Source organism: Lontra canadensis, unplaced genomic scaffold (genome assembly GCF_010015895.1).
Source record: "Lontra canadensis isolate GAN:19392208 unplaced genomic scaffold, GSC_riverotter_1.0 scaffold37, whole genome shotgun sequence".
Taxonomy (NCBI): Eukaryota; Metazoa; Chordata; class Mammalia; order Carnivora; family Mustelidae; genus Lontra; species Lontra canadensis.
The window spans coordinates 16,291,956-16,319,901 of record NW_022631031.1 but is presented as its reverse complement, the minus strand read 5'-3'; the positions used below and the strand labels follow the sequence as shown (position 1 = coordinate 16,319,901).

At 38.7% G+C, this 27,946-nt stretch overlaps 1 non-coding gene across 1 annotated transcript; it reads right to left on the bottom strand.

Moving 5' to 3' along the window:
- Positions 1–17,215: 17,215 nt before the first annotated feature.
- LOC116874582 lies at positions 17,216–17,350 on the bottom strand. The gene has a single exon (XR_004384036.1). It is a non-coding gene; the product is annotated as a U4 spliceosomal RNA (small nuclear RNA).
- Between the last annotated feature and the right edge of the window lie 10,596 nt (positions 17,351–27,946).

Here is a 27,946-nt window from a genome sequence, read left to right as displayed (position 1 = left end):
AAAAAATAATGATAATAGCCGTGTCCCCTCAGTGATCTCCTCCCACACTACATATTTAATATCAGAGCTTTAAAAATACATGAAGCAAAACTGAAATAAGAAATAGATGAACTCACAATTATAGTCAGAGATCTTAACATCCCCCCTCTCCATAACAGATAAAACAAGTAAGGTTATAACATAAGGGATTGAACAGATTTGAACAAAGGACGGCAAGAGGAGGCTGGAAGTGTTTTATTAAGTTAGAGAGCCAGGATCTTGTAGGAAAAGGAGAGGGAATCAGCAGAAGGAGAGAACAATGCAACAATGTAAGCATGAATATGGTCAATGAGTGAGGACTCCTGCAAATGCTGGAAGCACTGGGAGTAAATGCAAGGATGATGAGTTAGTCAAGGCAAAAAGACAGGCACAGATAAAAGGAAGAATGAAGATTAAGAAGTTTTTGTTTTTTTTTTTAAATGATAATCTTTTTTTTTAAGATTTTATTTATTTATTTGACAGAGAGAGATCACAAGTAGATGGAGAGGTAGGCAGAGAGAGAGAGAGAGAGGGAAGCAGGCTCCCTGCTGAGCAGAGAGCCTGATGCGGGACTCGATCCCAGGACCCTGAGATCATGACCTGAGCCGAAGGCAGCGGCTTAACCCACTGAGCCACCCAGGCGCCCCGAAGATTAAGAAGTTTTTGATTTGAAGGTGAAATTAAAGAAGCCTATATACCCTTCTCCCTTCCTATACTTGGGTTGCTTAGTACCACTGCAGATAACACGTGGTCCTGCGGATGGTCCTGCAGGACAGATTTATGGTGTCCAATCATTACTGTAGATGTTTTCAAGGCTCCCTCTCTTCTGTTTCCTCAATCATCCCCTCCCTTCCTCATACTAAATATTCCCCCTGGACAATCATATATGTGTTAATGAGTCTAATTATAATCTTGGTACGGAAGACTCCTAAATTTACAGCTGCCCTTTCCAGAGCCTTATGTCCAAAGTTGATGCCTTTGACTCTACTCTACCTGGAAACCTCCCCAACTCAACATGTTGAGAAGCATACCTATGGTTGATATCTATTGTCATATAAGATGGCACACAAATGTCCACTTACTGAAGCCAGAAACTTGAGGGTCACCCTAAATTTCTCCTTTCCCTTACTCTATATTGAATCAGTTATCAATTTCTATCAGAAGTTCTTTTATCACACTTATCACTGCCATTTTCCTACTGCTAACATATTGTGCGGTCTTGTCAGTATTCTTTTAGAGAAGAGCAAGAACTTCCTAACCATCAAAAAAAAAAAAAATGAAAAAGCAACCTACTGAATGGAAGAAAATATTTGCAAGTCATATATCTGATACGGGGTTAATATCCAAAATATATTTAAAGACTCCTATAACTCAATAACAAAAAAATAAAGAATCCAATTTAAAATGGGCAGAAGATCTAAAAGGAATTTTTTATCCAAAAAAAGACATGCAGTAACCAACAGGTACATAAAAAAGGTGCTCAATAGCATTAATCATCTGGGCAATGTCAATCAAAACCACTCCCTACCTTACTATTCCTGAAAATTCCTATTCATTCTTTAGATCTCTCCTCAAAAACCTTCCCCATAAAGCTTTCTAAGATTCTGCCACTCAGTCTTAAGTGCTCCTTCTCCTATATACCTATGTGCACTTTGACTTTCATAAGATTAGGTGCTGAAAGAATTTGGTACAAATAAAATGATGATAAATCAGAGCATGACTTCACATCAATAAGATTTAACAAAGATTCTCAAAGTAAGAACATGGGAGTATGAAGGAAATTTCAGAGGAAAGGGAGTTTAGATACTCGTTGAACTCTGTGCCATTTGGACTGAGCTCTGGGAGAGTGGTAAGGGTAGGGGACAGTAAGTGATAATACAATGTCCAGATTGATTGTAGAATTTGAGAGTAGAGATCAGAGCCTCTCTTCCTGAACAGACCCTCAGGGAGAGATAGAATAATAAGAGAAAAATGGCAACATCAAGTATCTCAGCAGACAAGGCTACTCAGGATGGAACAGAAATAGGATGATGACATTGTCGGCCTGAGAGGTACACATAGTTCGGGTCTCAGCCACAGAGTGGATTTTCAGGACCCATTTCAGAGTCTTGTGGCAGCAAAGTTGATTTCTGTGCACCAAGGAAGGGTGCAGAAGTAGCAAGAAGAGCTGCCAGAACTGGGGTTCTAGAACCAGCAATAATGTATCATGACTCCCATAGGCAAATAACATTGAGTCAGTTAAGATTCATCCTTGGAGTTGTTTAGGTGTCCAACCTTTTCCCTCATCTCCAGCTCCAAAGGTAAATTGTAACCGGTAGCTGGTCCTGGTAGCCAGGCAAAGTCATGGTGATTTTACTGGGGGAGGGTCTAGAAAAATCTTTGTTCACGCCACAGGAGGAGGCCCTGGAAGAGCCAGACCCTTTCTGTCTCTGAGCATTGCTGTCTCTTGATATCTCTGCAACCACTCTGGCCATTTTACAGTCTTAAGGCAAGACAAACTGAGAGCAAAGCTAACATAAGGAGGAGGCAAAGAAACAAATGCAGAACCAAGGTCCGTCATGATGTTGAGCCACTGTAACGGTTCTGAAATCTAACCTCCAATTAGGTGAGGTAATATATTTTTCTTTATTATTTAAACCACGTTGGGTCAGGATTTTCTGTTACTTGAAATCAAAAGCATTTGAATTATCTAATTCTATAACTTAAACTTGCCCTCTGAAAACCAGCACGATCCTCTTCCTTTGCTCATTTGCAAGAGTTTCATTATCAATTGTATGCTATTTTGTGTTGAAAGGTTCAATAAAATATCAAATAAATGGCAGAGAGGGAGGCCAGGGTGGCGTACATAGTACATGTTGTATAAAAACTCTCAGCTGAGGGTTGTGCAGACAGCCTACGTTGGTGGAGAGATCTTATAGAGTAGGGAACTGAGACTCCCTGCTTGAGGGGGTAGAGTTCAGTCTGCCCTGCTAGTTGTCATTGTCCAAGGGTGCCTGAGACTGGTTGGCATGTGGAGGGATATCCATGAATGTTTTCTTAGGAAGCTACCTCAGGGAGAGACATTCAATTAACTAATAATTTTAGATAACTACAAAATTAACCAGTGCTGCATGGTTGGCATCAAATGGGATCCCTACTCAGTGTACTTTCATGGTCTCTGTTCTTCAGAGGCTAGAAGCCTAAAGAACAGAAAAGAAAGCAGACAGTGGGAGTTGCACAGGCTCATGGGAGTAAGAACCTAAGAGAGGGAAGGATGGCGGGTTGGAGGAGGGGGAAGGAAGGTTAAAATGCACAGGACCTAGGGTAGCACCAGTTGCTGTTTAGCTCCTTCTGATCGGGACACCTGGTTGAGGAGGACAGCAAGTAAGAGTGGAACAGTGTGACAGTCTGAACCCATTAGGAAAGGTGAGTTGATGTAATAGCAGCAAAGAAGTGGTAGGTATGGTGGGCCCAAAGAGGATTTTGAGAGTCTGATATCGAAGAGACAGACGTAGAGGGGAAGGGCTAAGAAGTAACTAAGCTGGCTGAGTGGGCAGGGAGGATGGGGGACAACGAAGGACAGGGGAAGAGATACTGTGCGCACCACATGTTGTCTTATTATCCTGTCATCTGGATGGATGGAAAGAGAAAGGCCATCTCAGAAAATAGCATTATCTTTCATCACTGGCAAAAGATTCCACATGCAGGGATAAAAAGTTGCATTATTGAAGGTATTTAGCATAACACTAATCATCTCTTTTTATTTTGAAAGCACAAAGAGATACTGTGCATATTTTATTAAGATGTTTGCCTTAATCTGCTTCAAAATGCAGTCACCATACAAACTGGCTTACTGAGCCATTTCTAGGGGGAAAACTGTGGACTTGTTGTAAAGGCCATTTGATTAGCCTACACCTAACTGGCAATATTCTTCTTTAAATTTCCTTTGAAATGCCTAATATTTTATGACAACTTTCTGCTCTGCTTACTGAGAAAGGTTGAGAAGAAAAAAAAATTTTAATCTGTCTCTGTTTAATGGCTTCCTTCCCTGTGATGACTAGTTTCTTTTTGCTTTTGTTTTTCCCTTGTGTTTGTTTTTGTTTACTACCTTGCAGGTTGTGACCCAAGCAGAGCATTTGGATCATAAAGAAGCTGCACCTTCACCCCCAGATACAGACTTTGCAGCCTCCTGAGCACCATCAGACCCTTCCATTGAAGACTCAGAATGGAAGCATTGGACCACATGTCCTGGATATTCTCAAAGATCCAAGGTCTTTGTTTCAGTATTTTCCTTTGAGAGCTAAGACTAGTATATGTACCATGGAATGATGAAAGAACTTGGACTTTAAGATTCAATGGATCTTGTATTTTTTCCTAATTATGATTTCTATAGAAATTTAACCTTCTTATGCCTCAATTACCTATTTGTAAAAAGGGGTGATGATAATGGTCATCTTCCACATGTCTTATGACAATTAGGTAAAATAACATTATGATATCTGATTAAAAGAAGCATTCAATGAATAGTATCCTCCTCTAATTTTCTTCAAACAGGTAGATTCAATTTTTCAAACTAATAAAAAGGCTTTATTTGGGTCTTTTGTTCTACTTTGTTATGCTTCTTATGGATCATGGGAAACTGAAAATTTGTTCCCAGCCAAGCTCTCATCCTAGACTTCATGTCTGATTTAGACTTTCATCACCTAGCTTTCCTTTAAATTATCTTTCTTTTCTTCAAATAAGACATTCAGGTCCCCTTTTCTAATTCACTTTGCAATTGGCATTGCTTCAAATAATATGCCACTCTCATTAATATTAAACGTGCAAATGAAAATAATTTTCTCTCATTCCTAAATTTTTTAAAGTACAATATGGATGATGGGTGTCTCTTTGAAAAATTTTTTCATAAAGTGCTGCTGATGTTTTCTTTCTCTTTAGTCTCCTTCCCTTAGCAGCAGGGGCATTCCAACGGGTGCCACCAATCATTACCACTGAGTGACAATTGCTGCATCTTACAGTGGGAAAAAGCACTGAAATGCAACTCAAGAGACTGGGTTTTAGCCCCAGCTCTGCTATCAACCAGCTGGGAGAAGCTTAACTAGCTCACTAAATATTCTGCTATATTAAGTGATTAGAATAGAATTGCTCTTCCCAATAGCCTTGAGCACAACATTACCATTCTGTTAATTAAGAAAAAAAAAGGGGGAGGGAAGAGCATTTCATACCAGATTAAACAGAATAAAATGTTTCTAAACTGCAGAACTTCTCAGGGCCTTTGGTATGCTAATGAATATGATGAATCCTTAGAAAAATGTATGTGCTGGATATCAGTAAGTACAATGTCATGATATTACTACGAAGAAAACAGAGACAATTTAGGAAATTCTGCATGGGATAATTTCTGAAGTCCCTTTCTTTTCCATAATGCTGACTACTGATTAATATTTAAATAACATTGAATTAGTTCTTGCTATGTACCAAACAATGTGGTAGCACAAGAGCACTGGTCATACTGAGAAGAATGATATAATCTCTCCCCATAAAGATTTAGCAATGGAGTGAGGGAGAATATGATACCAGAGTTACTCAAATCCGAATCATTTCTTAACTTTATTCATATCCTTGCCTCACATCCATCTCAAAGACAGGTTAGGGGCACCTGGGTGGCTCAGCGGGTTAAGCCTCTGCCTTCAGCTCAGGTCATGATCTTGGGGTCCTGGGATCAAGCCCCACATCAGGCTCTCTGCTCAGCAGGGAGCCTCCTTCCCCCTCTCTCTCTGCCTACTTGTGATTTCTCTCTCTGTCAAATAAATAAATAAAATTAAAAAAAAAAAGACAGGTGAAACTAGATATGTGTAGAGTGAGGGTCAGTCAAGCCTCTTTGGTGACAGTGGGTTGTTTATGCCAGCAGTGGAAACCCTTCTGCTCATTCCCACTGCTCTCCTTGGAGAGATGCTCAACCACTACTACTCATTTTAGTGACCTCTAAAGGGAGGAGTTGTTGCAAAAGGATATTCTCCTCCATAAAGAGATCTCACAGACAACAAGAAAAATACAAATACCTCATTAGGGAGAATTAGTAGAAAAAGGATATGAACTAAAAATCTACAAAAATAAAATAAACCTTAAAATGAAATGAAATATAGCACAGTATAGTATAATATAGTGTGATATGATATGATATGACATACACACATACACAACGAACCATGCTGGGCCCTAGAAATGAAAAATGACTAGATTAAAGGGAAGACAGAAAAATGACTGATAGATTTAAGGGAAAGAAAGAAAAAGAAAAATGACTAATAGGTTTAAGGAAAAACAGACACATAGACAAGCAATTATAAAACACTATGGTAATGCTAAAATAGAAAGCTCTAAGCAAAGAGAAGTTATCTTTCTCTGGACCATGTCCATAAAGGCATCCCAGAAGAAGTGTCTTAGCTGAGTCTTGAAGGACCCAGACTGACAAATGAGGGAAATGAGTCCAAGCCAAGTATTCGTTCTTCTCTGTGGTATTATCTAAAAATAGTATGGCCCAAAAGGGCCCCAAACTTGGAAAACTGAATGAGCATCTCTTCCAAGTAGAAATAAAGGCGATCTCCCTATTCTTTGACCTTATTCCTGAAGCTTCCCTTTGGATATTTACTTTGTTTATATACCATTAGTCCCTTAATGCACAGCTACTTGAACTCTGAGACAAGGAGTCGGCTGCAGGTAATTTATTTCAGATTATTCTAGAAAACAGAAGTGAAGAAACAGAAAAGTGAGACAGGCATATTTATTTCCTATTGCTTCTGTAACCAGTTACCACAAATTTAGGGACTTAACGCAATACAAATTTATTATTTTAGAGTTTTGTAGATTAGTAGTCGAACAGAGGTTTCAAGGGGCTAAAATCATTGTGTCAGTAGCCTGCATTCAATTCTGGAGGCTCTAGGGGAGAATGTGTTTCCTTGCCTTTTTCAGTTCTAGAGGCCTGCCTATATTCCTTGGCTCATGAATCCTTCTGCCAATTTCAAATCCAATGACTTTGCCTCTCTAGGACTAGTCTTCCATAGTCACATCTCGCCAGGAAAGTTCCTCTGCATTTGAAGCCTCCTGTGATTAGCTTGGGCCCCCCTGGAATATCCAGGGCAATCTCCCCATCTCATGGTCCTTAAACTCAATCATATTGGCAAGGTCTCTTTTGCCATGTAAGTTAATATATTAATGTATTCTGGGAGTTATGATGTGGACATCTTCGGGGGACCATTCTGCATACCACAGAGTGAATGGTAGGGAGACCAATCAATGGTGCTTTGATGAGTGTCTTAACCTATGGGATGCAGTTTTGCTGGTGGTCCTCTGAGGAGCTGTACAAAATGCATATCAGAATTGTCCCACTCTAGGACAGGGAGACTGAAGCATTCTACCACCACCTGTTCCCCAGAGGTTGAAGGCTGAGCTTGGAGACATTAACACCTCCCGATTTTGGGGTGGTCCCTGTCATATGTGAGTGCTCTGTACAGCTTAAGGAGTAGCCAAGCAGAGAGATGTGACAGCACATAACTGTTCAGTATTTCTTGGTTAAAATCAGGTGGGTCAAGAGGATGTGATATTGTATCTAACAAGTATGCCTCAATCTATTAAACACATACTGTAGTCCTTTATTAGAGAACAGATTAATTAAGAAATTTAGGGCTGTGTCCTAAATGCCCTTTATTGAGGCAATAAGAAATGCCAGTTGTTGGGGACACTGTCATATTTGGATAATGATGACTGTCCTCTGAGCACCAAGGTAGAGAGTAGGAGATGCTGTCATGGAACAGAATCTATAGTTTCAGGGCAGGCGACATGCTTTCAGAGTTGCAGAAGCCAGAAGACACTGCAAAGGCAGACAGAAGTACCATAATGGGTAACTAAGCCAGAGTGGTCAACAACACACCTTGGCCTATCTTGATCTATCACGATGACTAATAGATCATTATCTTAGGGATGAGATAGGTGGTCAGCTGACTAGTGAATTGCTTGATTTGTAAAACAAGAAAAAAAAATTCAGAGCTGGCAAGAAGGTTAACATCTACTACTTCAATAGGGCATTGCAATTCCTTGCTCAGTTACCATATCTGAGTCAAATCTCAGATGCAAGTGCCATTGGTTGAAGCAGAGACGTTTTCTTCTTGAGGAAGTACCCTGATCATCACTGCAATTATACTCAATAAATATTCCTCCAATAATTCCCCAAAGAGATGGGATGCTGTTTATCAGAGTAACTTCACACTGAATAGAGGGGAAAATTCAGACTTTTTGAGAGCTGCTACATGCAAGGCTTGGGGAAGCAATAATACCTGAGGTTCCCAAATTCCATCATAACGGTTGTCATGGACGTTTACTGAGGCCAGGTGATAAATGTATCCTAAATGATTACATCTTAGAGCCACTGCAGTGGTTATGTGAACCAAACAAATATTTGTTGGAAGAAATCAACAAAAGTTCTGGATGCCTTACTCTTGCTATTGCCTTAGTAATAATTCTTTTTAATCCCCATAAGTAAAGAGAAGAAGAAGTAGTTTGCTTTCATATGGAGAAAACAGCAGTTCACATTTGATGTCTTTCTCCAGGGCTGTGTTAACTCTCATGCTCTCTGTCACAACATAGTAGGACATAGTAGGACACTGACTGTCTTAAAATTCTGCAGAATGATACATTGCTCCGATGTTCTGATAACTTCATGTTCAGCAGAAAGTGGCAAGTACTCTGGACACTCTGCCAACATATTTGCATGTCAGAAATAGGAAATAAACTTATAGGTCCATCATATTGGTAAGTTTTGTGTAAGTCCATTGATCTGAGACATGCCAAGACAACCTCTTTAAAGTAAAGGATAAATTATTGCTCCATGTACCCCCTGACATTAAGAGGTGTATATATATATACACACATATACATACACACTTATATAAATATAAATTTATAAATATTAATATTTAATATAATATTTAATACTTAATATATTTAATATTTATATTTAATATATTTCATATAATATTATATATATATCAATACTTATTAGATCTTGAGACATTATAAGCCATACCTGAGAATATTCCCCCAACCCATTCTCCATCAGGTGACTTAGAAGGCTATCAGTTTTAAGGGGAACCCAAATCAGTAAAGGGTTCTGCAGCAGGTCTAAGCTCTAGTTCAATCTTCCCTGCCTCTTAGGTCATAGGATCTTGCAGATCTAATGGTGGTAGAGAGGACAAGCCCTAGCAGAAGGGTCCTAGGGTTCTAGAGCAAGATCTTATGTTCTTCAGCAAAGGGCTACTCATCACTTGAAAACTAGGTCCTGGCATGCTCCTGAGCCCCAGTAGGGCTCTAAAAGCTTGATAGTGAAATATCAGTGACTATGCAATATCAGTGACTGTCACATATTCAAAGTCACAATGTAGAGTGGGTGTGAGAACAATTCCTTGTATAGTGGAAATTATCCAATGGGGATCAAGCCCAGCCTGGTCCAGAGAGCACTAGTAAAATACATGAACATGTGTCTAAGACTCTCATTTCACCTAATACTATTGAACTGATACTGCTCCCTCACTTTCTACCTAAGAACTCAGGAATTTTCCCATGACCAGCTGATAAGGGAGGAAAATTCTCAAGCCTCCCTTAATGGATGGGTTGGCTCAGTACATTGGTGCAAGCCAAAAATGGACTGCTGCTAAATTACAGTCCCACTCAGAGTTGGCCCTGAAGGATAATGGTGTAGGGAAATCCTCTCAGTGGGTGGAGCTGCAAACATTTCAGGTCATCAAATTTATATGAAGGAAGAAATAGCCTGGGAAATAATATAAACAGACTCCAGTGGCTTGGATGGTTGATCAAGAGCCTGGAATGTTAGGAGAATAGAAGCAAGGAGTTTGAGGGTGAAACGTGGGTGGACTTGTGAAGTGGCACAGATTGGGAAGGCACCTGTGCTCACGGCATTGCACCCCAGAGATTAAACTTCATAATCCAATGGTGGGACATCAGTCAGGCTCCATCTGTGGTCACCACAAAAATGGTATGTAAGAGGACTATACACAGAATTTACACAGAGTACCCCGAGTGGTACAGATGAACCCTATTCATGGACCTAAAACATGAGCACCCTTTCACCAATGCTACTGCTGAAGACTGAGACTAACCTATCAGTAGCAGGGACCAAATTAGGTGTTCTCCCCTGAACACCTGACTTATATAGCCAACTTCCTATTGACATTTCCACATGTATACTGAATCAACATCTCAAGGAGGAAGGAATGATGGAAGGGAGGGAGGGAGGGAGGGAGGGAGGGAGAGACAGAAAGGTAGGAAGGAAAGTGTAATGGATTGAATATTATCTCCCAAAAAGATATGTCTAAGTCCTAGGTCCAAGCTTCACACCTCTGGTATCTATGATTATGACCTTGTTTGGGAATAGGGTCATTGCAGATGTAATTAAGTAATTAAGGATCTCAGGATGAGAACCTTCTAGATTTGGGGTGGACCTTATAAGATAAAGGAGAGGGAGATTTGAGACACAAAGATACTGAGGGAAGAGACAATGGGAAGACAGAAGAAGAGATGGAGTTATGTTGCCACTAACAAAGGAATACTTGGAACCACCAGAAGCTGGAAGGTAAGGAAGGATCCTTCCCTGGAACCTTTGGAAGGAGCATGGCCCCACAGACACCTGTGGGGTGTCTTCTGACTTTCAGAACTGTGAGAAAATAAATTCTTGCTGTTTTAAATCACCAGATTTGTGCTAATTTGTTGCAGCAGCCCTAGGAACTGATATAGGGAGAAAGAAGATACATACGCAAGAATTGCAAATATTTGATAAGAGCTTCATCTTTGATATAATTTATAAGTTGAGAGATAGTAAGTGATTGCAATGATTCCTTCTAGCCCAAAACATTCATGAGTCTAATCAAGGTCTTGCAATACATATCTATTGTGTTTTGTAGGAACTAAGGAAAGACCAGGGAGATTGAATTCTGTGCTCCCTCAGCCATGTACCTTAAGGTTCCCCTGCAGTACAGGTTGTGTAGACAGACTGAGTAAATCTTTTCTCCAGTAATGGAAATAGGACAGTTTCCTTGGCATTGTTCTGTGGAAGAAGTATATGTAGGAAATTGCCCTGCAAGAATGCAGTCAGAACTATTTGATTCAAAGTAGTTAACACAATTTTTGTAAGTATAGAAGAAAGAAAATAGATTTTATTTTAGTCCTAATGCAGCAGAGATCGAAGAAAATGGAAAATACTAATGAATGTAATTCAGGTCTAAAATATACAGAGAAGTGAACTTAATAAGCAAATTGGCCTCTGGCCCTAACATTAGGTTTCATTTCTGCAGGTAGAATAATGATGTAAAAAAAAAAAACAACTAACATTTTTGGTTCTCAACCTTGTTAATTAAGCAGGAAAGTTGGAGGTAAAAATTTATTCTACTGGTTCTTAGGCAGAGATGTAGTGTTTCAGTGTGCTTCTCAGAAATTCAGATATAGAGACAAACATACAGATGTTCTGGTACTTTTCGAATGTCGATATTTGGGTGTAAGTAATACAGATACACTGGCTTATATGTGATTTTATTAACGACACACTTTTGCTATCCACAGTCACTCCCCGGTAAGCTTGTCTAAGTTTCATGGCTTTAAAATACCATCTTACGGCTGACAACTCCCAAATTTGTTATCTCCAGCTCAGACTTCTTCCCCTAACACCAGACTCAGACATCCAACTGCCTCTTGACATCTCCACACATGAATTGAATGAACACCTCAAACTTAACATGTCCAGCCCCCCTGAGGTCCCCCCTCAAGCCTGCTGCCTCTCCTCACTTCTCTGCATTCATTAGTGGCATCTCCCTTCTTGTCACCATTTTCCTCTGGCATCTCACAATCAGTCCTTCTTGAAATTCAGCCATCTCTCCCCTCAGAATACATCTAAATTCTGATTACTCCAAACATTGCCACCCTAAGGCAATTCCATCATCCTGACCTGAATCTTGCAATAGTTTCCAACTGGTATTTCTGCTCCCACCCTCCTACAATCTAATTCTCAAATAGCTGCAGGAAAGATCCTTGTAAAACATTAAGTGAGATCATGCCATTCTTTTGCTCAAAATCCTGCAGTTTCTTTCCTTCTTACTGAGAGTAAAAGTTTCCCCTTACCGACTTCCACAGACTTGCCTGCAGCTACTGGATTCTAGCCCATCCTCCCTTGCTACCAGCCTTCTTCTCTTTGAGTACAGCAGGAAAGGCTCCTCTCAAGGCTTTTACTACTGCTGTTCCCTCACCGAGAATGGTCTTCTGTTAGTCCAAGTCTTCCAAGAGGCAGACACCAAGATGGGATTAAATGTGCCTGAATTTTATTAGAGGATTTCCTATAATGCAAGTCTGACCCTGGTGAGGGGGAGAGGGAAGGAAGGTTGGGTGGTAGCATCTTTGAATGCCACATACGCTATGGAAGTTTCCATAAAGCCCTCAGGGAGTTCTCAAGCCAAAGTCAGCTGGAGAGTCTAGGTGTCCCAGGAATGGGCCTGCCTTGATGCTGGCACCCCTGAATCTTGTGGAAGTCAGAATTCTGCAAACCACCCCCAAAGATGTTCACATCCTCATCTCTGGAACCTGTAAGTATTACTTTTTTTTTTTTTTTTTTTTTTTTTTTTTTGCCAATGTAATGAAGGTTAGAGATCTTAAAGTAGGGAGACTCTCCTGAATTGCAGACAAATCCAACCACATAAACCTTAAAAGAGAAAAACCTAGTGAACTGTTGTGGGAATGCGGGTTCTTTAGGAGCCAAGAAGCTCCAGCGGACAGTCAGCAAGAAAATGAGGACTTGGGTCCTACAGCTGCAAGGAACTAATTCTGCCAAAGACCTCAGTGAGCTGGGAAGCAAATTCTCCTCCGAAACCTATAGATAGAATTCTAGGCCTGCCTACGCCTCGATTTTAGCCGAAGAAGCAGCCAAGCCCATCCAGGCTTCCTACCTATGGAAACTGTGCGATAGTAAGTTTGTATTGTTTTGAGCAACAATGTTTAGGGTAACTTGCTATGGTGGCAATAGGAAACAAACACACCCTGTAGCTGGAGGTCTGTGAGGCACATTCGGCAGGCCTCCATTCCAACCCATGGAGAGGCACAGCCCAGCCCTTTACTCCCGAGCCCTCCCCTGCCTCACTCTCTACAGCATGCATATATCACTTTTTAATACTCCTTATCATTTCCTGATTGGTTTGGCTTATTGCTGTTATCTTCCAGAAGGACAAAAATTTTCATCTGTGTGTTCACTGATGGGCTTCTGACAGTGCCCAGAACATAAGAAAATGCTCTTTAAAACTGAAGGAATGACTATCAATACTCTAGCATTGGCATTTGGTCTGGATTATGGTAGCATGCACTTAATTAAATGCATGGGACGTGGGTCAAGAAGTCCAAGTACAGAAGGATATAAAGCTAGGGGTGCCTGGGTAGCTCAATCGGTTAAGCAACCAACTCTTGATTTCGGCTTGTGCCCTGATCTCAGGGTTGTGAGATCCAGCCCCGTATTGGGCTCTACAATGGGCATGGGCTCTTGAGATTTTCTCTCTCCCCTTCTGCCCCTTTCCTCTAAAGAAAAGAAAGGAAGATGTAAAGCTATAAAAGCTATAAAAACTGAGGATCAGTGCCATCGATCTGCTATCTTCCTACCTAGGAATCATGTGGTCACTGATCATCAGAGTGACAGCATCTTCTATGTGCATGCTCACAGACTGACTAGTACTTTGCTGAGAGGGCCACCTCCTACAAATTTTTTGGCTCACTCCTTGGCAAGGAGATGGCTAGCCCCTTCCCCTCTCCTCCCTCCTTGGGTATCCTGGAGCTACCCACTTAGTCCAAGAGAGCTGGTAAACCCTGTCTTTGGCATTTTACAGCTTGCAAATCACATTGACACCTGTGATCTAGTTATATTGATGAGGTCATTCACCTTGGGTCCAAGTGATACAGTCTACAATTTAGAGATAAACTGAGGCTCAGAAAGACAGTCATTTGCTCAATATTATGCAAATAATTAGAAGCAGAGCCTGCACTCAAACCCATAATGTCCAACTTCAAATTCCATGTTGATCACCTTGGGACAACGTGCCTTTTGGCTTTGGGCTTGACTGGTTTAAAAATGATGAATGAAAAAGAAGGCATGGGGGAACAGAGAAATCAGTTTAAGAGAGCTAACTGTAGTAGAGTAAGAAAATTTTGAGAAGGGGAAAAAAATTAGGGCATAATAAATTTAGGAAGAGTACCAAAAAGCTTTATTTTTGAATATGCCTAAAAACAGACGACATGCATTAAATATGTACACAGTCACTGGTGATTCACCCATATATTTCATTAACCTGGACATGACACTGGGAAGATCCTAATGAAAACCATGACTCTACATGCTGAGTACAACATGAGGAGAGAATCATAAGCATTGCTGAAGTCAGAACATCTTAAATTATCTCACCTCAAGGTCACTGTGGCTTACACCTGCCTAGAGGAGAGCATCAGGAACACATATCACCAGGGTTTCCTCATATCCCATGCTGATCACAACTCATTTGTCTTCTAAAATGGAGGCTGCTGTGGGGAGTCTGGGTGGCGCAGCTGGTTACGCATCTGACTCTTGGTTTTGGCTCAGGTCCTGATCTCAGTCCTGATCTCAGGGTCATGAGATTGAGCCCCACGTTTGCTTGAGAGTCTGGTTGAGATCCTCTCTACTTTTTCCCTCTCCCCCTCTTATACTCTCTCTCTCTCAAAGTAAAGAAAGAAATCTTTAAAATAAAATAAAATATAAAATAAAATGGAGCCTGCTATGATTGTTCCTATAACATGGATGGTTAAAAAAAAACATGGGGAAGGGAAAGTTATAAAATTAACAATTGGTCATTTTAGAAAATTTCAAAAATAGAGAAAAATATAAAGAGTACGGAAAAATATTGCCTAAAGTGCCACTCTCCAGAGTCTCTATTAACATTTTAGTATACCTCTGCCCAATTCATTTTGTGAAGTTTCGCACACTTTAAATAGAAGGTTATAAATAAAACTGAAGTACTTTAAGGAGGGCACGTGTTGGGATGAGCACAGGATGTTACACGCAACTAATGAATCATTGAAGACTACAACAAAAACTCATGATGTACTATGTGCTGGCTAAATGATTATAATAAAAAAAAATTGAAGTACTTTAGATTCTCCCTCCCCAGATCCATTATCCTTTCAAAAATGTGACACACATCCTTCAAGTCAATATTTTATATTTTTGTTACATACACATTTGCATTATATTATTTTTGTTTTTAAATGTTTGCATAAATGCCACCATACTGTTCTAAAGCTTTCTTCAATGCAGCTGTTTTGCATTCAACCTATTTTTTAAATCTATCTTTATTGTCAAAGGTAAATATATTGCTTATAAATTTGAACTGCTAGGTAATATTTCATTATATGACTAGACCACAATTTATTTATTCCTTCTGAATAACACCTAGTTCTTTTCAATTTCTTCTCTTATATTTAAAGAACACTACAGTGGATATTCTTAAAATATGACTTCCTGGAGCACATTTGCAAGAATTTCTCTGGACAATATTTTTAGAGGAGAAATTCGTGGATTATAAGGTATACACAATTTTAGTTTCACTTGATATTGCCAAATTACTCTCCCTGTAATGGGTGTACCGATTCACCTGTATGAATGAGAGGTCTTTTCTTCACATGCCTACCAATATTTGGTACACACACACACACACACACACATACACACACACATGTATAAACATACATACACATAAACACATATTATACACCTATACATACATGAATATTCTGGATATGAATTTTTGTTATTATGTTTCAGATACCTTCTTTCAATCTGACTCTTGCCTTTTAAACTGGATTATCATACAAGTTTTAATTTTGATAATAGTCAAATTTATCAGTCTTATGCCCTAATAATTGTGCTCTTTTTTATCTTATCCAAAAAGTCCCTTTCTTGACTCTGTCATTGTGTTGTTGGATAGTCACTGTTTGCCCTTCCAGATTCACCCTCCACCCTTCTCTACTCTGTGCTCTGTGCCAGCTGGACTCATTTGGCCTCTATCTTCCAGCTGAGTCTCGCCAGTGGGAAACATCTGTAGATTGAGAGGCAGGAAGAGAGAAAAACTGAGGTATTTGCATTCCTGATTTATTCTTTGCCATACGAAGTTTTGGAAATATTGCATTCCTCTATCTCGGGTTGAGGTCCTGCTGAGTAGCCCTTTTCTGTAGCTCTGGCTTTCCCTTAATTGATCCCTTCCCATTCCCCTTCAAGCCTAGGGATTGTAACAGGATTGTTGGCTGTCATCAGTCCCAGAAGAATTCATGATTCCCTATTTGTTTCTCTTAACTGTCCCCATAGCTCTGTAAGTGGTTCAGTCATTAAGCTCTCTTTGGTTACCACTTTTGAGTGACTACCTGTTTCCTGCCCAGATCCTGATCAATATAGTCATCAATATTTTCTTATATATGTTCTTCTAATAATTTCAATGTTTCTTTAGAGTTTGTTTATGCACAGCACATGAGGTCAGGAACTAATGTCATTTTCCCCCATATATATGGAAAGCCTTGTGTCCAGCATCACTTATTGAATAGTTCCAGTCTTTGCCACTGACTTACAGTGGCTTCTCTATCATACACCATGGTAGCACATACACTTGGGTCTGTTTTTAAGTAATTTATTCAATTCCAGAAAGGCAAGACCCTTAACCTCTCCATGCAGATGGTACAGGTGTGTATTTCATATTGTTGTTGTTGTGAGGATAAAGTGAGTTCATACTTATCTGTTACTTTGGTCAGTAGAGGGCACACAGTAAAAGCCAAAAAAATTCAGCTGTTAGTGTCATCATTAATATTCGTAGGCCTTTGCATAAATCCTGAATTATTTTAATGACTCCAGCTTTATAATTAATGTTGGTATCTGCTAGCCCAAATATTTTTTCCTGTTTTCTTTTAAGTTAAAATTTTCTTAAATATTTTAAGCATTTCCCCCTTAAAATTATATCAATTATTAAAAATCATTAGAATAATTTTTTTGCTAATAAGAATAATTTTTAATAGTTGAATATTATTCCATCATATGTACATATCTTTTTTTATTTTTACAGGATAAACAGGTAAGCTTTATACTGTCTTTTGAGAACAATATATTCAGTCTCCGTAGAGACTGTCAAAAATTGCCAATGCTGACTATATTTCAAGTCTCGGGGTATCGGGAAAAGTTTTTAATTAGCAATAATTGCGCCTCGGATAAACCTCATTGGCTATGATACTGCCACTGAGCAAAGTTATACGTACATATCTTAATTTAACTCTCAATTTTTCTGATGTGGGACCTGTCCCAGCTTTTTAGTATTGTCAGTAATGTTTTGACAATTATTTTACATAAATTTTTATTTGTATTTTATATTATTACTTAAGAAAGAGCTATTAATCGGGCTCCCTGCTCTGCGGGGAACCTGCTTCTCCCTCTCCCACTCCTCCTGCTTGTGTTCCCTTTCCTGCTGTGTCTCTGTCAAATGAATAAATAAAATCTTAAAAAAAAAAAAAAGGATAGAACTCTTAAAGTAGGATTAGAGTCAACATGGGTAGAACTCAGGTTGCTAAGGGTATTGAAGACCAGATATTTCTTACACTTTTGAAACAATAAATTGTTTTAAAAAATCTGTCAGGCTGGTAGCTTCTGGATTTAGTGTGTGACATGACCAATGACTCTCATAATTATATGTCTACTGCTGTATCTCTTTTGCTATCAAAGTTAGAGGCAATGCTATGTGGAATTGTATGCCAGTATTCAGATACTCCCTAAGTCTTACCTGATAGAGGCTGAGATCAGCATTGAGAAAGGAAAATGTATACTTAGAACATGATTCAATTGCAATAAGGAAAAATTGCTGACCTTTTCAGGAAAGAACGGATCTTTTTACGGTAATCAACTTATCACCAAGTAGCTGATTCGTTTCCTCCAAGATAGTAATATACTGGAGGTGTAAAGTCAGTCTTTGTGGCTCATGAATTGGACATTCAGCAGCAGTAAAAGATATATCAGCCTTGTTGAGAGATCCATGGTGGTAGGCCATATATAGCTTCTGTTCCACCATAGCTACCCCACACACGAACCCACTGCCTAGCACTGAGGTAGCCAAGGACAGAGAGTGACCATCATTTTCTGGACTAATTATTCAATTCACCTGTATGCTAATGTCTCTTCTGTAGCAGATGCTCCCCAGTGTATGTTAACATATGATACTAAGACTCTTACACTTGTGCCAACTTCCATTGGTCCATCAACATGCACTCTCCCTGACCTTATGGCCAATCTTCCAATCTTACTCCTCTGGGCCCTAACCAACCACTAAAGATATTGACCCCCACCCATAAATTCAAGTAAATTCTTATCTCAGGCACTTTTATTTCAACACAAAGTAGATCACCAAATGGTCATTAGGAATATTTCTACTTTGCCATTATCTTTCAGAAGTACCCTTAAATGGGACTGTATTTCAGTGGTAATCCATTTCTAGTTCACCAACATACTAAGCCATGAATCAAGCTCATTTTTTTCTCTTCCAGCAGTCAGTCATAGGCAATCCCCCATGAGGCCATAGACATGAGTTAAAGGAGAGGCCGTGTGCGAAAATAATGAGTTTGAGAACTCCTTGGGCCTGAACTCAGATGTATCACCTTTACTGTACAGTGAAATAAAACTGAGCTTTAAGTCTTGGTGGGTCTGCAGCACTCATCTCATGATGGCCAGCCTGGTCTGTATAGTTACAGGATGCCCCATGGTACAGACACTCAATCTCTACCAGGGTCCAGAATAATACTGAGAGCAAGTTTTCAAGTGGTTTATAGTTCTCTGCTGCAGATGACATGACTTTGCTCTAGAACCCAGGAATCTGTGCTGTGACATTCCTATTGTGACTTGCCAGAGACTCTATGTGGCATTTTTATCTTCCAGCAGATCCTTCTAGCATGATAGGATTTGCCATGTCTATAGGGCCTGAGTGGCAAGTACAGGTGTGATTTCAGGTGAATCCCAAGGCTTAGCCTGAGCCTGTAGGAAGGTCTGGAGTGTAAATAACAACACAGGGTCTATTGTGTTTCCAGGAAGTAAGCTGGTCTTTCATATTTCTATATCAGCCATTGGGTTGCTCCAGGTTAGGGGAAGAATAGGTAAATTCTTGAGCACCTCCACCTCTAGTTGTCTATGTGAAGCAACTGGAGTAGCCTAATAGTGGTTCTTGAAGAAATGTGCAGGAACAATCTAATAGCAGTGAGTACACTGAAGTAGAAGGAAGGTAAAAAGGCTGTGGGCGGGATCTGATCAGCGTACCAGCATCCTTCATTATAGCAAGCCCATTCATGGAATTACCAAAGGCATGAGTAGATGGGGCCCAAAGGTCTGATAAATGTCAGATGCCATAGCAAATCCTCCAACCAAAACCAATCCTTGATACCAATAGAAACATGTATTAAACCCAAAAATCCTATCTAGCCAAGTTTGGTATTTTTGTATAGGATATATATAGATGCATATAATATCTGTCAATCTCCTAGTTCTTACACTTTTTCTCTTTTGACTTCTTGTTCATAAAGGAATTTTTTATGTGCAAAGTTTGTTCCCTTTATGCCTTGGAGTTACTTTTCTTTATTCTAATTTAACAGATGACATTTGGTTTACTATTAGTATTATTGAAAATCTTTAGGCCTCATGATATTCCATTTCCTAGGATTAACCCTAATAGTTCAGAGTGAAGTTGAAATTACTGATGGTATTTTTGTCAAAATAACTTTTGATTATGGTTGATGTTGCAAATTCTCAGTAGTCACACTATATGGCTCTGGATTTGGAATGGTGATGGGTATTCCAGTGATGATATAATAGGAAACTATTTGTGATGATGACAATCCTGAAGGAGAAGGAACATGTGAACATAATGTCATTATAGAGGGATGAAGGTTACTTTTGTAAAAATAGGACAAAGCAACTTGTTAAGTATGATAGACCCAAACAGATAAAAATGAATATACTTTTGGTGATAGCTATTTTATAAGAATTCTCTATTTTCATATAACCTTGAAGAAGATTATGTAGTGTTTAGGGTCACATGCTCAGAAAAGTTGTGATAAATATTACGACATTTTAAAAGTATAGTTTAGTCATTGGGCTAATCTCAAGTGAAAAATGAAGCGATTTGTTCTATTAGACCCAAGAGATCACAAAACCTAATTATTCCATTGCTTCCTCAGGCATAATCTCTGTGTCTGTTGATGTAAGAAGCTAATTCTCTGAGGATGCTATTAGTAACTCACTTCTGCACTGTTTGTCCCACACTGGAAATAGTGCAGGTGTTATAAATGTCACTGTGTTTCCAAAGCACAAAGCTCCATTAATCTTTTATATTAATGGTTTATCAGGAAATAATGTTGCTAAGTGGTAATAGGATATTATCAGGATAAGTCGAATAGGATACTGAGGATTTTTTAGGAACAACATATACTTTCATGCCTCTGTACCTTAGTGTGTGCTATTCCCTTGGCCCAGGTTCCTCTTTATCTCTCTTTGCTATTGCATTTCTGCGTGTATTCAAGGCCCAGATCAAATATCAACTCTTTGAAGCCTTCTCTTTAGGTACTCCCAGGTAAAAAGCACTCTCTTCCTCCTCTTTGCTTATGCAAATATTCCAATACTTAACAGGTTCTGACCATGTGCCTCTCTTTAGTTCTGTGCCTGCTTCTCATCTGTCTGCTCTATTACATTTCAAACTCTTAAAAGTGAACCCTTCTCATCTTTGCTTCCTTGAAGCCCAGAACAATGCTTGGCACACAGCAGTCACTCAATGAACGCCTATACCATGTGTAGTTATTTTTCTGAAGGGTCCTTTCGATTCACCCATGCCTTTATCAGTACCTGTCAATATGGATACCTCTTTGCAAATGTTTGTAGAATCGAACAGAATCCATTTACATGTAAGACAAATATTTGAGGATTATTTTAATCTTCTTAACACTCTCCAAATGGCACTAATAATAGTAGGCCGATGTTTATTTCTGTTGCTACAGGCAGTCCATAATGGTACTCAGGAATGAATAACTGGCTTCAACTTTTTTCAATAAAAGCCTATAAACTGAAGTCGCTATTCATGTATGCTGGAACTGGACAATTAAATAAATGGATGGTAGAAGGTGGGAGACAGGTTTCTCACTGTTGGAGTGGGACATTACAGAAAAGCAAGGGGAGAAAGCCAGAATGATCCATGTGATAATATATTAGAACTAGAGACATCAGTGTGAACTAATGTATAACTTACTATAAATAGAGATGGACATATTTATATATATAATATATATGCATACATATATACAGGTGTGTGTATATATGTATGCATATATACACACATATATATATATTTATACACACACACATATAAATAAGGATTTGTTTCCACATATGTATTTCCTTGCTTTGTCAACAGGGAGGTCCTAGAATTAAAACACCCCAGTAGCAACGAGCACATTTACAGCCCAGATCTTGATGTCTAGTACCATTCTCCAAAACAGGAACCAGGCATCCTTGGAGAAATGGCTAATTATAGAACTGGAACAGGAAATACAAGATGAGCCCAGAGCATCCTACAGTGCAAGAAAGTAAGAAAGTCCTCAAAAAACCAAAAATGATGGGAATATGTCAAAGGGGCACAGAAGTCAATGAAAACAGCTCCCGCTAGCCAAAGTGGCAATAATTCGAGGAACAAAATAAATTAGTATTGGATTATAACCCGAAGTATAAAATAAAATCTCTAAATCCATACCAACATAAATAAATGATGGATAAATAAATAAGCAAAAAAGACAGACTTTCTCTGTAGAAGAATTCCAATGATTTATGGTACTCCATTCTCAAGAGGGAAGAACATCGTTCCTTGATCTTTAAGTGTGGGCTGTTCAGTGACTGCCTTCCCAAAAGTATAGCATTTAAAGGTGAGAAAATAGAGCAGACACCTGACAAATAGTACCTCAGGCAGGTGGTGAGGAGCAACATCAACAGCTCTAAGTCAGGGGGATATTATGTCGTGATGAGAATGACACCTAACATCTGTGGGTCATCTTTGATCTCTTTTGGGATCTTCTTTTCCAAAACCCCAATTTAATCATGAAGAAAAATGCCAGAAAAACTCCCAAACAGGTACCTTCTACAAAATACCCCACCAGTATGTTAAAACTTACAAGATCATCAAAAATAAGGGAAGTCTGAGAAAGTGTCCTAGCCTGGAGGAATGTAAGAGGATGTGACAGCTAAAGGGAATGCGGCTTCCAGAATGGAATCCTGGAACAGAAAAGGGACATTAGAATCTGAATGAGCTTTTGACTTCAGTTATTTAAAAAAAAAAAAAAAAAAGCTGTATGTACATAATGTAAACCTGTAAGTACCAGAATGCAGGGTAGGGACTGGCATGTAGTAGACATTTAATATGTATTAGATAAAGGGTGTGGGAATGATTGGCCCACCCTTAAATTTATGTTCCTCGCCCAAACATATATCAGGCCCATAATCATATAAATATATATACTTATATCCATATAGCATAAATACTAGTAAGTAAAAGTAGATAAGAAATTGTATACATTTCTGTCATATTGGTTTGACCTTATTTTCAGATCCTAAGCCCTTTATTTTTATTCTTCCTCTTTCATTTAATAGAATATAAGGATTTCTACAGCCCAAGTGATGACACATTTGTAGGCCTGTTGCTTCTGCATTTCTGTAGAGCTCAGAGATAAAGATGTAGAGAAACTACTAAGCCACTCTACTGAGAAAACAACCACCAAGTGTAGCTGCGGATTGCTTCTTTCAAGCATCCCAGTGGCAAATGGCCAAACATTCATTCACATCTTTCACAGGGATTCTGGACCCAACACTTTTCACAATCCCTGATCACAGGCAGCTCATTCTCTGTGTAAAGAGGGATACAGACGGGTGAACGAGCACCTGAAATCAAGGAAGGCTGAACCAAAGAGGTCTGGTTCAGCTGGACTTGAAGGACAAGTAGGTGCTCAATCAGGAAGAACAATCATACTAAAGGTTGAGAAAAAAGGAACACTTAGAAGAATGATTCCTTCTGTGGCTCTACGTGAGGATGGAGGGGGGAAAAACCTGGGAATAGAATTACCCTGCTAAGGAAAAACTGAGGCAAAGTGGCAAAATTGGTGAGGGTTATTTTTAGTGCTTCCTGCTCCTAGGTGAGGTGAAGAGTGTTTAGGATCAGGTTTAAGAGAACCTGAATCTGTAGCCCAGCTCTACTATTTATGACTGAGTAAAGTTATCTATACTCCAGTTTCTCATCTGTCAGATGGGATAATAACAGTGTCTACTTCACCTGGTGAGAGAATCAGTGAGCTGCCAAATACTTTGGCTCAAACACTTTGAGTAGCATGGGGTACATGAGATTCAAGAAAAGTTGTTTTTATGTTCGTGCTGTTTTTGATAACACAGGTCAGTCCTACTGAGATGGCGAGGACTCTCTTGGATGGTGTGTCTGCATTTTGGGACCTGTCATCAGAGCATCAGTGGGACCTGCCTTTGGCTGGATAGAGGCTACTTTTTAGGCTTTACCCAAGCATTGAAAATGAATGATCTTTGTCATAAAATCCTATCGTCTCTGAGTTAAGATGCTATCTCTGTCATAAAATAAGTTCCTACATGTTTTCAATCTAGATAATACAACATTGTATCATAAAGTGTTATATATGAATCTCTAAAGCTGATGTATGGTGAACACTAGAGTGTCCACTACCCTGAAGAGTACATTATTCTGACTAACTGCATCTTCCAGAGAGCTAAGGGAGCAGTACGTCAAGATTCAAAACTTCTAGAATTGTATCAATTTCAAAGGAATATTATTCTATATGAAATATCCTTATTTTATCAAGAGTACTTTTTTATTTATCCTTCAAGTTACAACTCTAATACCTGTTCCCTGTAATATTTCAAACTCTAAGGGGAAACTCATTGTGGCCCTACTGCAGACTAACAAAGAAAATTCATTATTATAAATTCATAGAAATAAAGGATGAAACTTGAAAAAATACACAACTGAGCTAGGAAAAAAGAGAAGAAAGTTCCTGGTGCTAAAACTCACCAGCTAGAGTTGCAGCAACCCACGGGATGTAGGATCAGAAATAGAGGGAGGGTCTAGGAACTCAGGTTTTAGCTGACATGCCAGGACAGAAGGTGTTACTTTGGGGCTCGATCCATTCACTGTGTTTAGCTACAACTGAGGCACCTACACGTAACTGAGCACTGGAAAGAAGCAAAAAAAAAAAAAAAAAAAAAAAAAAGAAAGAAAGAAAGAAAGAAAGAAAAGAACTTGAAAAACTTGTTCTGCCAATATGTCTGTCCAGGGAAGTGATAAAAAGCTGTGGGTAAGAAAGGAAATAGAAGTCTGAGCCATGTACCTGTAAATCTTACCAAATGCATAGTAAGGGAGTCATCAAAATAAGAAGTTAATGCCAAAAACTAGCCCAGATGTGGGCCAACAACTGGGACATCAGGCAGAAGCAAATTCACAGCCTCTCTAGGTCATACTTCAACCCAAAGGACGTGTGGTTCTCATGAAAAAATGATCCCCTTTGAAGATAAACTCACCTCCCCAAATTACAAGATGTACAAGGAAATCATCCACCTTATGCAAAAGTCAACAGACAGGAGAAAGAGACAGATTAGACTTTCAGAACATTAGGATATATAAAGTCACAGAAGTAGTTGTATCTAGAATGTTAAAAATGCTTTTTAAATGGAAACATTACAGGCAAAAACAGGATGTTCTAAGAAAATAAAACATATATTCTTAAATAAAAAGGAATATCCAGAAATAAAAATTTCAACTATTTGATATTAAAAACTTTGTGAATAAATCAGATTTTAGGTAAGATACAGTAGAAGAGAGAAATAATGAAATGTAATATGTTTCTAAGGAAATTCATTGTAATGCAGCACATTGAGAAAAACAGATAAAAGTATGAAACAGCTGTTAAGAGACAAGGAGTAAAGAATCAAGAAGGAGAGTGTATAACAAACAGGAATATTAAGAGATATGATAACTGATAAATACTGAGAACTTAAATAAAATAGAAATCCACAGATTAACGAAAAAACATCTAGTCTCATTGGAATGAACAAAAATAAATTTGCACCTGGAAAAAAATCGTAGTAAAAGTGCGAAACATTGGGGCACCTGGGTGGCTCAGTGGGTTAAGCCATTGCCTTCAGCTCAGGTCATGATCTCAGGGTCTTGGGATCGAGCCCCGCGTCGGGCTCTCTGCTCAGCAGGGAGCCTGCTTCCTCCTCTCTCTCTCTCTGCCTGCCTCTCTGCCTGCTTGTGATCTCTCTCTGTCAAATAAATAAATTCTTTAAAAAAAAAAAAAAAAAGTGCGAAACATCATAAACACTGAGAAGATTGTTAAAATTCACCCAGAGGTAAAAGATAGATTATCAGCAAAGGAACATTGGGCTGATGGCTATTTTCTCAAAGATAATAATAGAGGCTGAAAACCAATGGGACAAAGTCAAACTACTGAGAGAAAATAGCTGTGATCCTCCCGTTTTAAAAAATATCTAAACTACCATTTAAGAATTAGATTAAAAAAACATTTTTCGGCAAATATTTTAAAAAATACTAACAGATGTACTTTAGGAATAAGTAAAGTGACCAGGAAGGAGTAGAATAGGATGTATGGAGAAGGGATGAACAAAGGCATTAAAAAACATCTGGTAAATCCAAATAAACATGCCATAAAAACAAGAGCAAAGACTAATTTGGAGTGAGAGAATTTAAAAATAAGGTGGAACTAAAATATTTCCCAGTCATGACACGGACCACAGGAAGAGCTGTAATTTGATTACAAGTGTTCTAAAATGCTTCTATAGTTCAAGCTGAAGCCAGACCTTTTGATTATTAGCTTTTTATTTTCTTTTTTTTTAAGATTTTATTTATTCATTTGACAGAGAGAGATCACAAGTTGGCAGAGAGGCAGGCACAGAGAGAGAGGAGGAAGCAGGCTCCCTGCCGAGCAGAGAGCCCGATGTGGGGCTCGATCCCAGGACCCTGGGATCATGGCCGGAGCCGAAGGCAGAAGCTTTAACCCACTGAGCCACCCAGACGCCCAATTATTAGCTTTTTAGATTCAAGAATGCATGTCACCAATCTTTAGAAGTTCACCTATACTTTTAAACTAATCTCAATTAAATATTACCCAAAAAATCCCTCTAAACTCTCATGTTTATGTGGAAGATTAAAAGATTAAAGCAGTTGAACAGCTAAAATTATATTTTTAAAGCAAGGTTGATACGATGGAGTTTGAGGACCCAGTTGCAACTATAAGTAACATTAAAACATGCTATAAAGCTGTAATACATTTACGCATGGTAAAATGACATAGAATGAAGAAACAGGCCTATGAACTAAAATAGCTTTAAAAAAAACCAAAAAACCAGAATACGTCAAATGAATTAGAAGATTTTAAATAAAGCATTTTAATAAAGCAACAGGGAACGGGAAGATTATTTAACAAATGATACTGTAACCATTATCAATTATTTTTTAAAAAGTAATAAATTTTCATCTTCACATATTATTGTAAAAAAGGAATGCACATCAAGAATTTAAGAATAATTATTAAATTAATAAGAAAAGAATCTGTAACTCTCAACCGGTTGATGGGTAAAATGGTGAGGAATAAAGAAAACTTGATCAATCCAATAGAAATGTTCTGTGATCGGGGCGCCTGGGTGGCTCAGTGGGTTAAAGCCTCTGCCTTCGGCTCAGGTCATGATCTCAGGGTCCTGGGATGGAGCCCCACATCAGGCTCTCTGCTCAGCAGGGATCCTGCTTCCTCCTATCTCTCTGCCTGCTTCTCTGCCTACTTGTGATCTCTGTCTGTCAAATAAATAAATAAAAATCTTAAAAAAAAAAAAAAAAGAAATGTTCTGTGATCCTACAATTCTGCTTCTTGCTACATAACATAACCAGGGAGACTCTGGCACATGCGCAAGAGAGGTAGACAACATATTCATTACGTCATTCATCTCCATCAAGAGGAGAGTAAGTAAATTGTGGTAAGCCTGTACAACAGAATATTATAGGCAATTAAAATGAATTAACTACATCAACACTGGTCAAGCTAGAAAGGAATGCTGAGTATAAAAAATAGAACCATAGGTAAAAATGATACCATTTATGTAAACTTAAACACCAAAAGAGATCTGGGATGCCTATGAAAGCATGTGTGCCCAGGTGAACTATGAAATCATGCACTGGAAGGATTTATCCCCATGTTAAGATAGTGGTTTTCTCTGGGGAGATTGGGAGGAAGAGTGGGAACAGGAACGTGGGTAAATGGCTTTAACTCTATCTATGACACTTAAATTCTTTAGTAAAAAGAAAACTGCAGGAAATATGTTAAAGTATTGACATTTGATATATCTAAGTGATGGAAAAAAGGTATCAGTTATATTTTCTGTACTTTCCCATATGTTAAAGTTCTTAATTTTAAAATATTAAAAAACAATTCAAATAATGTATAAATACACAAAGCAAATCTATCTTCTGTCCGTCTCCCCTGGCAATTTTATCTTGCCACATTTTCTTTTGCTTGTGCAAGAATACATATTTGGAAGTTTTTTTGACTCAGTATATTACAGATGAGCCAAAGGCAGATGCTTAACTGACTAAGCCACCCAGGCACCCCTAGATAATTTCTTCCAGTCAATGCACATAGATTTACTTTATTCTTTGTATTTTTCCACAGCATGGATGTATCTTAATTTTACCCACTGATTACCATATTAATTAGATTTCCAGGAACATTTTCATTTGTTGGTTTG